This window comes from Berghia stephanieae, unplaced genomic scaffold, assembly GCF_034508935.2.
Source record: "Berghia stephanieae isolate SIO BIC M18660-M18661 unplaced genomic scaffold, UCSD_Bste_1.3 scaffold87, whole genome shotgun sequence".
Taxonomy (NCBI): Eukaryota; Metazoa; Mollusca; class Gastropoda; order Nudibranchia; family Aeolidiidae; genus Berghia; species Berghia stephanieae.
The window spans coordinates 27713-37671 of NW_027629510.1; the positions used below are offsets into that span (position 1 = coordinate 27713).

General features: G+C 34.0%; 1 long non-coding RNA gene across 1 annotated transcript; it reads left to right on the plus strand.

The window, feature by feature from the left end:
* Nucleotides 1-8170: 8170 nt before the first annotated feature.
* LOC144962328 (uncharacterized) lies at nucleotides 8171-9841 on the plus strand. Its single transcript, XR_013643438.1, has 3 exons — nucleotides 8171-8198; nucleotides 9073-9238; nucleotides 9798-9841. It is a non-coding gene; the product is annotated as an uncharacterized LOC144962328 (long non-coding RNA).
* Nucleotides 9842-9959: the final 118 nt, after the last annotated feature.

Here is a 9959-nt window from a genome sequence, read left to right on the forward strand (position 1 = left end):
CTTACAACGTTTGCACTTACATATCATCTGGATTATATTATTCTTATCCTAGAGACAGACCCTAACAGTCCCCCTTTTCAAGAGACAGACCTAACAGTCTTTTCTAGAGACGAGACTAACAGTCTTTTCTAGAGAAGACCGAACAGAAAATAATTTCCTGAGATTGTTAAAAGAATTGTTAAAGGGAATTGTATTAAATTGGTTAAAGGGGAATTCTATTATAATTGTTCAAGGAATTCTATTATAATTGTTAAAGGGAATTCTATTATATTGGTTAAAGGGAATTGTGATTATAATTGTTTAAAGGGAATTTACGCTATATTATTTTGATTTAGAAATAAGTATAGGCTTTTCAAAACGTCAATCAATTGATTTCAATGCTCCCTCAGTGCATCCGGAATTTTTTTTTCAAACCAATTATAATTTGTTAAAATGATATTAATACAGCTTTGAAGATGTTTATGTTTGTGCTGTAAATTGCTGAAATATTTTTGTGTTTAAGACTATAATTTGCTCATTATGATAACTGTGTTAGACAAATCTTGTCTTCATTAAATGCCTACATTAACATAACAAAAACATTGCATTTCATGATATGCCTACATTAACATTGACAACAAACATTGCATTCAAGATAGCCTATACATAAACCTGACAACAAACATTGCATTCATGATATGCCTAACATTAACATTGACAACAAACATTGCATTCATGATATGCCTACATTAACATTGACAACAAACATTGCTTCCATATAATGCCTCCATTAACTGTTGACAACAAACAATGCATTCATTATAATGCCTACATTAACATTGACAACAAATATTGCATCATGATATCCTACATTAACATTGACAACAAACATTGCATTCATGAAATGCCTACATAACCTTGACACAAACATTCATTCATGATATGCCTACATTAAACATTGACAACAAACATTGCTTTCATGATAATGCCTACATTAACATTGACAGAGCACCCCTCCAATACATCGGATCTCATCAGAGGCTAGTTGACTCCGTCATAGAGAAAGCTCGACTGTCCACAAGACACATCTAACCCTGATGTGCCGACTTTAACACCATGTCCAGCTCGAGATATGAAAACTGGCCACTGACGCTGAGGTAGGGCTGTTTAAATTTAAATATGACACCCTAAAGATTTGAGCAGACGTAACTTTAGAATTTTGCATTCTTTGATTTAAAGAATTCAATAAAACTGTTGAAACTATCAATCAATATTGGCTCAAATTTCAAAATAAGATAGAAAAAAAGCCTAGAATATTTTTTATATTTAAAAATGTGTATTCTGTATATCGAACTGGTTGACTGTGTATTTCTATGAAATGGATAAGGCCAAATAGATGAAAAACTGGAATATAACTTTTTCTGTTGTTGTCGCCATTGTTTATTTATTAGATTATGATATGTTACACACTTCTTCAAAGGGATATTAATCAGGATTAACGAGGTGACCATAAATTAAAACTATATTTAAAACACCAGAAATATGAAATATACGGGTTATTTTCTCTCAAGAAACTATAATTCATTCACCTAAATTAAACATTGAAAGGCATACCCAAATCTCATTTTCTGGTGAATAGATTATTGTTCAACAACTCAAATCACCCAACATAATACTATTTAAAGGCGATGACTACATATATGCACTGACATTTATTTCTGTAATAATAAAAGACAATTTGTAATTGTATACGCCATATCCCGATTTCACAGGCTGTAGGCGCTTTGCATCCTTGAAATAATAAAGAAATACTGTAATAAAAAAAAACAAAACAACGACAGAAATTCATCAATTCATTCTCCAAGCATACCAAATGTAGTAAATCACGAATTATATTCACGCTCACGTTATTTCCAACCAGAATTTGATTCAGCGTTTCCAACCAACACGTTGTGATGGCATCAACAATACCAGAACAGTGCAAGACCGCCGTGGACTGGATGGCTCAAACCAAAAGACAAACTCATGCTGTGTGCTCGATTCCACTGGGGACAAGCACACCATTCAAACCAAGCTGGACAGACAGCTGGTAAGCCTTTGACCCTGTTGTGTTTGGTTTCGTTTGGTTTGGTGTTTTGTCCTTTGAGTTTGGTTTTCGTTTTGGGTTTGTTGGTTTTGTCTTTTGTCTTTTGGTTTTTGTTTGGTTTTTGTTGGTTTTGTCTTTGTCTTTGGTTTTGTTGGTTTTTGTTTGGTTTTGTCATTGTCTTTGTCCTTTGTTTCGTTGCTTTTGTTGTTTTGTCTTGGTTTTGTTTGGTTTTTGTTGGTTTTGGTCCCTTTGGTTTTTGTTTGGTTTGTTGGTTTTTTGTCTTTGTCTTTGTATTTGGTTTCCGTTTGCTTTTGTTGTTTTGTGTCTTTGTGATTTGGATTGGTTTGTTGGTTGTTTTGTCTTGTCTTTGGTTTCGTTGCTTTTGTTGGTTTTTGTTGGTTTGTCTTTGTTGTGTTTTTGGTTTTGTTGGTTTTGTCTTTGTGTTTGGTTTGGTTTTGGTTTGGGTTGGTTTTGTTCTTTGTCTTTGGTTTCTTTGCGTTTGTTGGTTTTGTTGGTTTGTCTTTGGTTCGTTTGGTTTTTGTTTGGTTTGTCCTTTGGTTTGGTTTGGTTTTGGTTTGTGGCTTGTCTTTGTCTTTTGGTTTCGTTCGCTTTTGTTGTTTTGTGTAGTATTTTGATTTTTGTTTTTTGTTTGTTTCTTTAAAATTAAAAAATTGAGCTTTATAATAGCGCAATACCACTAAAAGTGCTCATGCGCATTAACAAGGGTCCTGGTCAATCAGCAACATTTAACATGTAGGATGGACATGACGCCTGTTAGGCAAATTACAATTTTTCGGACAAAGACAACGCTGTTAACGCCAGGTACTCATTACAACCTGAGTATCGGTGAGAGAATGTGAATAAAGAGTATTTCCAAGTACTCAACTATGCGCCGAGCTGTTAACGGCCAGGTACTCATTTTTTACACCAGAGAGTACGGGCAGAGAATGTGAGTAAAAGAGTATTTTCCAAGTACTCAACAGCGCCGAGCGCGAAGCTCGAACCCAGGACCATCCGATCCGAAAGCGAGTGTCATACCACAAGACCACATAGCCCACAAATTTCTTCAAATTTCTATTTTTTTTTTTTTGGTTTTTGTTCTCTACTTCTTGATTTTTTTATTTTTCAAAAGTCTTATAATTTTTATCCTAATCATACAGGAATCAACTATTGGTTATAAAACAATTTAATTAATTATTTTTTTTAAATGAAAAAACAAACAAAACCTGTTGCATTTTTAGCAACGCAATATCCACTGAATGTGCACGAAGATCGTTAGACCATTCTAAGAAAAGGTTTTACAATTATAAGAATGTATTCCTTTGAATTAAAGACATTGAAAGTAAAATTAAAAAATTACATTTTGATACTATAAATTTTGATATAAATTAATCTCCAGGAACTTATACTATGCGCCAGAGAGCGCTTCCAATTGAAAGAGTGCGACAACCACGCCCAAGTGCACCAGGACACTACAGGACTCAAGGCCGCCAGACACATTCAGCAAGACTTGAGGTTTCCCGTTTGGACTGGGAGGATTATTCCAGAAGTGAACCCCTGAAAGACAATCAGGAACAGGCGCGTCACTACTGGAATCTGAACGAGTCCAACTACCAGCAGCTGACTGGCTGGCTCAAGGGCATGGAGAAGAAGGTGAAGGAATGTCCTTGAAGTTCTACCCTGGAGGGGAAAGCAACAACAGCATGCCAAATACCAGGTGAGTCATTTTTTGAGCTATTTATTATAGTGGTGGCTACAGATAGATTTGTAACCCATATGCTCTCTCAAATTTGATGTGCTGATAAAAGCCCTGACGCGATTTTGTGCAGTTCATGATTTGTCGAAATAAACAGATCTATCGCTTATAACGAATAGATGAATAATGGGGGATATAGCAGCGTTTGCCAGGTCCAAAAACATTTGGGCGATTTCATTTTTTTCTTTCTTCAGTTTTGAAATTTTTAAGATGTCAATTTTAGATGAAACTATTGAAATAATTGATAATTTAAATCGATAGGGATGGTAAATAGGGCCATGCATTTTGGAGTTGGACAGAATTTTTTCCCTTTTTTAATTTGGATTTTTCCCACAAAAATTTACAGACTTATGATAGCTGTCGTCTGTGGCAGGTCGGAATTATACGATGTTTCTGCAGCACTTATGTTTGAATATTATTATATATTTCAAAAAAGATTTTTTTTGGTTTTTACTCTACTTGCCATAATTTTCATACATAGACCACTCCCTCACCTATATTTTCTATTGTATGATATATTAGAACTGGTTTGTCATGATTGTTATTTTCATATTTTAAAATGGTTGATCTCATACTTTTGAGATTAGATATTATTATGTTTATTTTCACAGCCTCGTCAACCATATTAAAACATAGAATCTATAGATTGCTGTATACTTTTTTATTTGGAATGATTCACTGATGTAGATCGTTTTGCCAATGTATTGTACGTTAAGTGTTCCCTCTTGTCCAGGATTTCCAGTTTCAAATAATTGACAATGAAGAAGAAATTTTATCATAAACATCGTCCAAGGAAGTAAAATCTTCTATCCCACATTTTGTCCGCCATGGTTCTATATTGCTGTTGTTTGTAAGCGCAAGATTTGAACTTAAACGAGATATTTTTCTTGGATTCTGAGTCACCCGACGACCAACTTGGTTGGAAAAAAATTTTATTTATTTAAAACTTTTAACGCTGTTTTATTTTATTTTATTTTTATTTAATTTATTATCATTTTGTGTTTCAATGTTTGTTTATTTTTGGTCTATGTTTTGAAAGCAGGGTTTAAATTTTCATGATCACACTTCATTCAATTTATTTAAATCAGTGTACAATGCCAAAATGATTTAATCACAGATATACATGCATATTTTTCAGAAGGTATTGTAATTATTTTAAACAAGTTCGCATTATAAAGAGTTTTTTATGATATAGAATGGAATGACTTATGACAACCGCAATATAGACAATTCAACGCATAGAAAAAAAAAATATGTATGGTAAAGGGAGCATGCCTTTAATATAATGTGAATTGTAAAAGCAAGGCAAGCCTTTGTGAACAAAGAAGTGTTTGAGACGAGGGCACACATGTACACATGCAAAGACACAAAAATCTGTGTGTGTATGTGTGCGAGTGTGTATGCATGTGGCAGAGAGAGATAAGAGAGAGAGAGAGAGAGAGAGAGAGAGAGAGAGAGAGAGAAGAGTAGAGATAGAGATAGATAGAGAGAATAGAAGAGATAGAGTAGATAGAAATATATAGAGAGAGAGAGAGAGAGAAGAGAGAGAGAGAGAGAGGGATATATATATATATATAAATATATATCTATATATATATATATATATAATATATATATATATATATATATATATATATATGATATATAAATAATATATTATATATATATATATCTATTGAATCGTGTTTGATACAAATATGGAACGAAAAGTGCTCGCAAGTAGTAATGGAGCGAATTACTGAAGATGGCAAATTAATCCAGAAACATCGATGTAGACTGCCCCAAACGTTGGGGGTAAATATTTTAAAAAAAATATATATATAATAAAAAACAAAGAGAGAGAGGGAGAGAAGAGAGAGAGAGAGAGAGAGAGAGAGAAAAGAGAGAGAGAAGAGAGAGAGAGAGAGAGAGAGAGAGAGAGAGAGAGGAAAAAAGAAAAATAATAATTTTAACACGCTTCTGTTTCATCCATTTTGATTTTTAACTGCATGTTTTTCTATCACATTTCATCCCCGGGCCCCCCCCCCCCCCCCCCCTCTCCCACAGTGAAAAAAAGGGGTTGAGTTATGAATTATTCAATAAAAATGTGGAATTTTGCTGTTAAATTGCAATCTATGATACCCAAAACTTGGAAATCAAAAAATTTTCGGTGATGAAACATTTTGAAAAAATTGGCCCGGGGGGTCTTGCAAGTCAGATGTGACAATATCTCTGCCCCTCAATCACTAAAAACCCTGTTTTGGGAAAAACTGGTTGATGGAAGTTTGGAAATATGATGATGAAGATGATGACGACGACGTCGATGATGATGATTATGATGTGAGATGATATGATGATGATGATGATGATGAAAAAGATGTTTGGATGATGATAATGATGGAGATGATAATTTTTTTTAAATGATGATGAAGGGATGATGATGATGATGATGATGTGAGTTGATAAAGATGATGATGATGATGAGGGGTGATTATCCCATTTCAATTTCATCGTTGTTTTTTTTTAGTTTTTTTTTTTCATTTCATCATTCAACATTTGCTTGCATGCCCCGCTTGTCTCGAAACTGAGCCCCTTTTTTTCCTTTTCTTAATTCTACTCTTTTCTTTTTATTTTTTCTCACCTGGGGTAAACCCTTTCACTTCAACAAAAGAAAAGCCTTTAAAACAAAATGGTTTTTAGATTTTTTACGACCTTGGCTCTCGTTGTTCATGATACCGACCACCCCTTTGGGATTAACTTGTGACAAAGATAGTTTTTGAAGTGGTTCGCCCAAATATAAAAAACAAAAAAAAAAAAAAAAAACCCCCCAAAAAAACAACTTGAATTTTTTTTAAAAAAAAATACTATCCTCAATATGTGTTCAAAATTTATTTGCCCCGTCCAATGTAAAAATATTGCACTCTGTTATTCTTTCAAGTTTCATCATTTTACAAAAATAAAAAAATTAAGTTTCTTTTAAAATACCGTAAAGAGGGGTTTTTTCAAAATGCACATTTTGCAGCAAAGAATTCGGAATGTATTTTATTTGATCAAAGAAGGTTCTTCTCTTCTCAAAACTCACTGCATGACAGACGGGTTAGGGGTTGGGGCCTTAGCATTTTGCACTGATTATTACAGTTGACTGCAGACTCCTTCCCCTACATTGTTTTTTCCCCAAAATTTTTTCATTTCTTTTTAATTCCTGTTTGTTTACCATTCATGACCTTATTAAAGTATACTTTGGTTTACCCAAGTTTACCATTTTTGGTCTAAATCAAAAAACATCTCTGTCTGGGGTGTTTCCCCCTACATTTTAAATTAAAGGAATGAACTTCTCGAGCACATCAGGAAAATTTAAAATTTTTAAATGTTTTAAAAAATCTTATCCTCTCATGGAATGGCCAGCCATGCAAATGAAATATTTGTAATTAATGGAACCGTACACACACACACACCACACACACACACACACACACACACACACACAACACACACACACACATATAATATATAAATATTATGTTCTTTTCTTTGTGTGTCATGTTTGGGGAATTTTGATGGGGGAAATTTTTTTAAAAGGGGAAAATGTATTACAAATGTATTTTTATGCACAAATGTTTTTATAACCATGTGGGTAAAAGGGCTTCTATTACCTGACAAACATTATCAATAAACATTTTTTAAATGCCGACAATAAATAAATTTTTGAATTGAATTGAATTGGATTTAAAGGGTAAAGAAAACAGGAAACTAAGGCTAAGGAAAAGAAAGAAAATATAATTTTGGAAAGGCAATTTGACATACTAAAAATTTTGGGGTTTTTTTTTTTTTTTTTTCTTGATGATAAACCTTTGTAAAATATAATGGGTTTGGGAAAAAAACGAGTTCCAGCAACCTAATTCATTAGCTTTTTAATGAATGAGAATGCTTTCGTTACCGGTTTTTTTCCCTTGATTGGAAAATAATTCATAAAACCTAAAGGCCCAACAACGAGTTTTTTTCTCAGTGTTCTATCGTTTTTATGAGTTCATGTTTTTTGGGGTTGTTGAGTTAAAAATTTTTTATAGAAATTTAATTTAGTTAAGTTGAGTTAAGGGTTTTTATTAGAACTCATCAACCCTTTGAAAAAATATTTTTCATACGATTTTTCCTAGTTTATGGTGGCCGCTGTATTGGACATTGATAATTTAAAGGGACACATAATTCATTCGCCTTAAAACTGATTCATTTTATTACAGGAAAAAGGTCCAAGAAATCCGTGGCCAACAACGAGAAATTTGGGCAAATTTTACCGGGTGAAGCCCAAACCCTTTAACAACTGACCTCCGAGACAAGAGTCGGAAAAATTTTTCTCCCAGCTAAGCACTAAAATACCAAGCACTGCTGACTTCCGGAAAAGTGAGTATCACAGGAAATCCATTTTATTTAAAATTTACTAAAACCAATCAATTTTAACCCACACATACTGAAAAAAACCCCTGTTTTGGGCGTAACACTAGTGGGCTATATGGTTTAGTGATTAGACACCGCTTTCGGATCAGAAGGTCCTGGGTTCAAGCCTTGCTTGGCGCATTGTCTAGTCCTTGGAAAAGGCTCTTTACTCACTTTCTCTCACCATCTTCTTCTTCTTCTAGGTTCCATGCCTGGTCCAGGCTTCGGATACTGCATGAATTATCTCTCTCCATTCCTCCCTGTCTCTCACCATACTCAAGTGTAAAATGAGTTTCCTGACCGTTAATAGCATTGTCTCTGTCCAAAAAAGATTGTAATATCGCCTAACAAGCATCAAGTCTTGTCCTACATGTTAAGCGTTGCTGTTAGCCAGGGTCCCTTTGTAAAGCGCTTTGAGCATGTTTAGTGGATATTGCGCTATATAAAAGATCAATTAAACAAAAAATTTTTGAAGTTTGTTGGATTTTTTTTCAATGGCTGTAGTAAGAACACCCAATCTTTTTTCATCATGTTATAAGAGCACGGCATTGGTCATATTATAGAGTATGATTAGCTACGTTCTTCTTCATTTGAGCGCCATATGTAACTAAGTTTGTTGTCCAGCCTCTTTTTCAGATCTTTATCTAACACGAGTTCCTGCTCCATAGTTCGTCTCTTTGCTGTGAACACAAGGCTAGCAGTTGGTTTTATGTAATTACAATAACGATGTAAATAATGTGAAAATAATGAAACATGCACTAATGTGATTTACTGTAATTAATATCAAATTTCACCTTAAAATATCAAATACTTATACGTAAATAAATTCTCACCTTCCAAGGATCTGATCAAGAGATGTGAGCAAAACGTTGATGACCACAAGACTTTCAAGAGTAAATACGCCGAAAGCACTCAGTGGCTGGACAGGGCCAAACAGAAATCTCTCTCAATGTTCCTCAATGGGAGGCACCAGGGCTGAATTGGAGGACAGGCTGGATAAAGTCCAGGTAAGTGATAGAAATATTCCGTTACGTTCTCAAATTGTTTGTACATTTATATATTATTGATACTCACTTGAACACGTTTGGGATTTCCGATGTATAAAACTGTTGGAAAAAAGTGGATAAGATGGGTTTTTAGAAATGGTTTTTTTTTATCTTGGAGATTTATATTTGAGTATTGGAAACGTCACAGTATATTAAAATCATGTATTTTAATGGAAATGTTATATTTATTATAACTATCATGATTTGAGCGTCATGTTTAAGATGATGGTCTTGTTTTGTTTTTTTTAAGTCATGATTTTCATCCATATAAATAATAATGTGAAATTGATTCATCTGTGGTGTTTCATTCATCCTGTTTTGTTGATAAAGGGGAAACCTGAAACGTTCATTTGATCTGTTTTTGTAATTAAATTGAAGCTTACATTCCATTTCACATTATTATTTATTTCTTCAAGCTTCGAGCAGCAACATTTACATTACCCAGATTTCATCCATAGAATACACAATTTGTAGTGCTCTCAATGAATCATTGTAATTATTAATAATACGACTTAAACAGGATCTTGTCCGTGAGAGGGATGCTGGCTTTGCTAAGCTGAACCATGTGTGGAGGCAGGGGAGAGACTTTACCCTAGCACTGCACCAGATGGCAGAGAAGGCATCAGCAAGACCTTCGTAACTCAAGCTGGCTACGAGAGTCTCTTCGATGATCTGTCTGCCA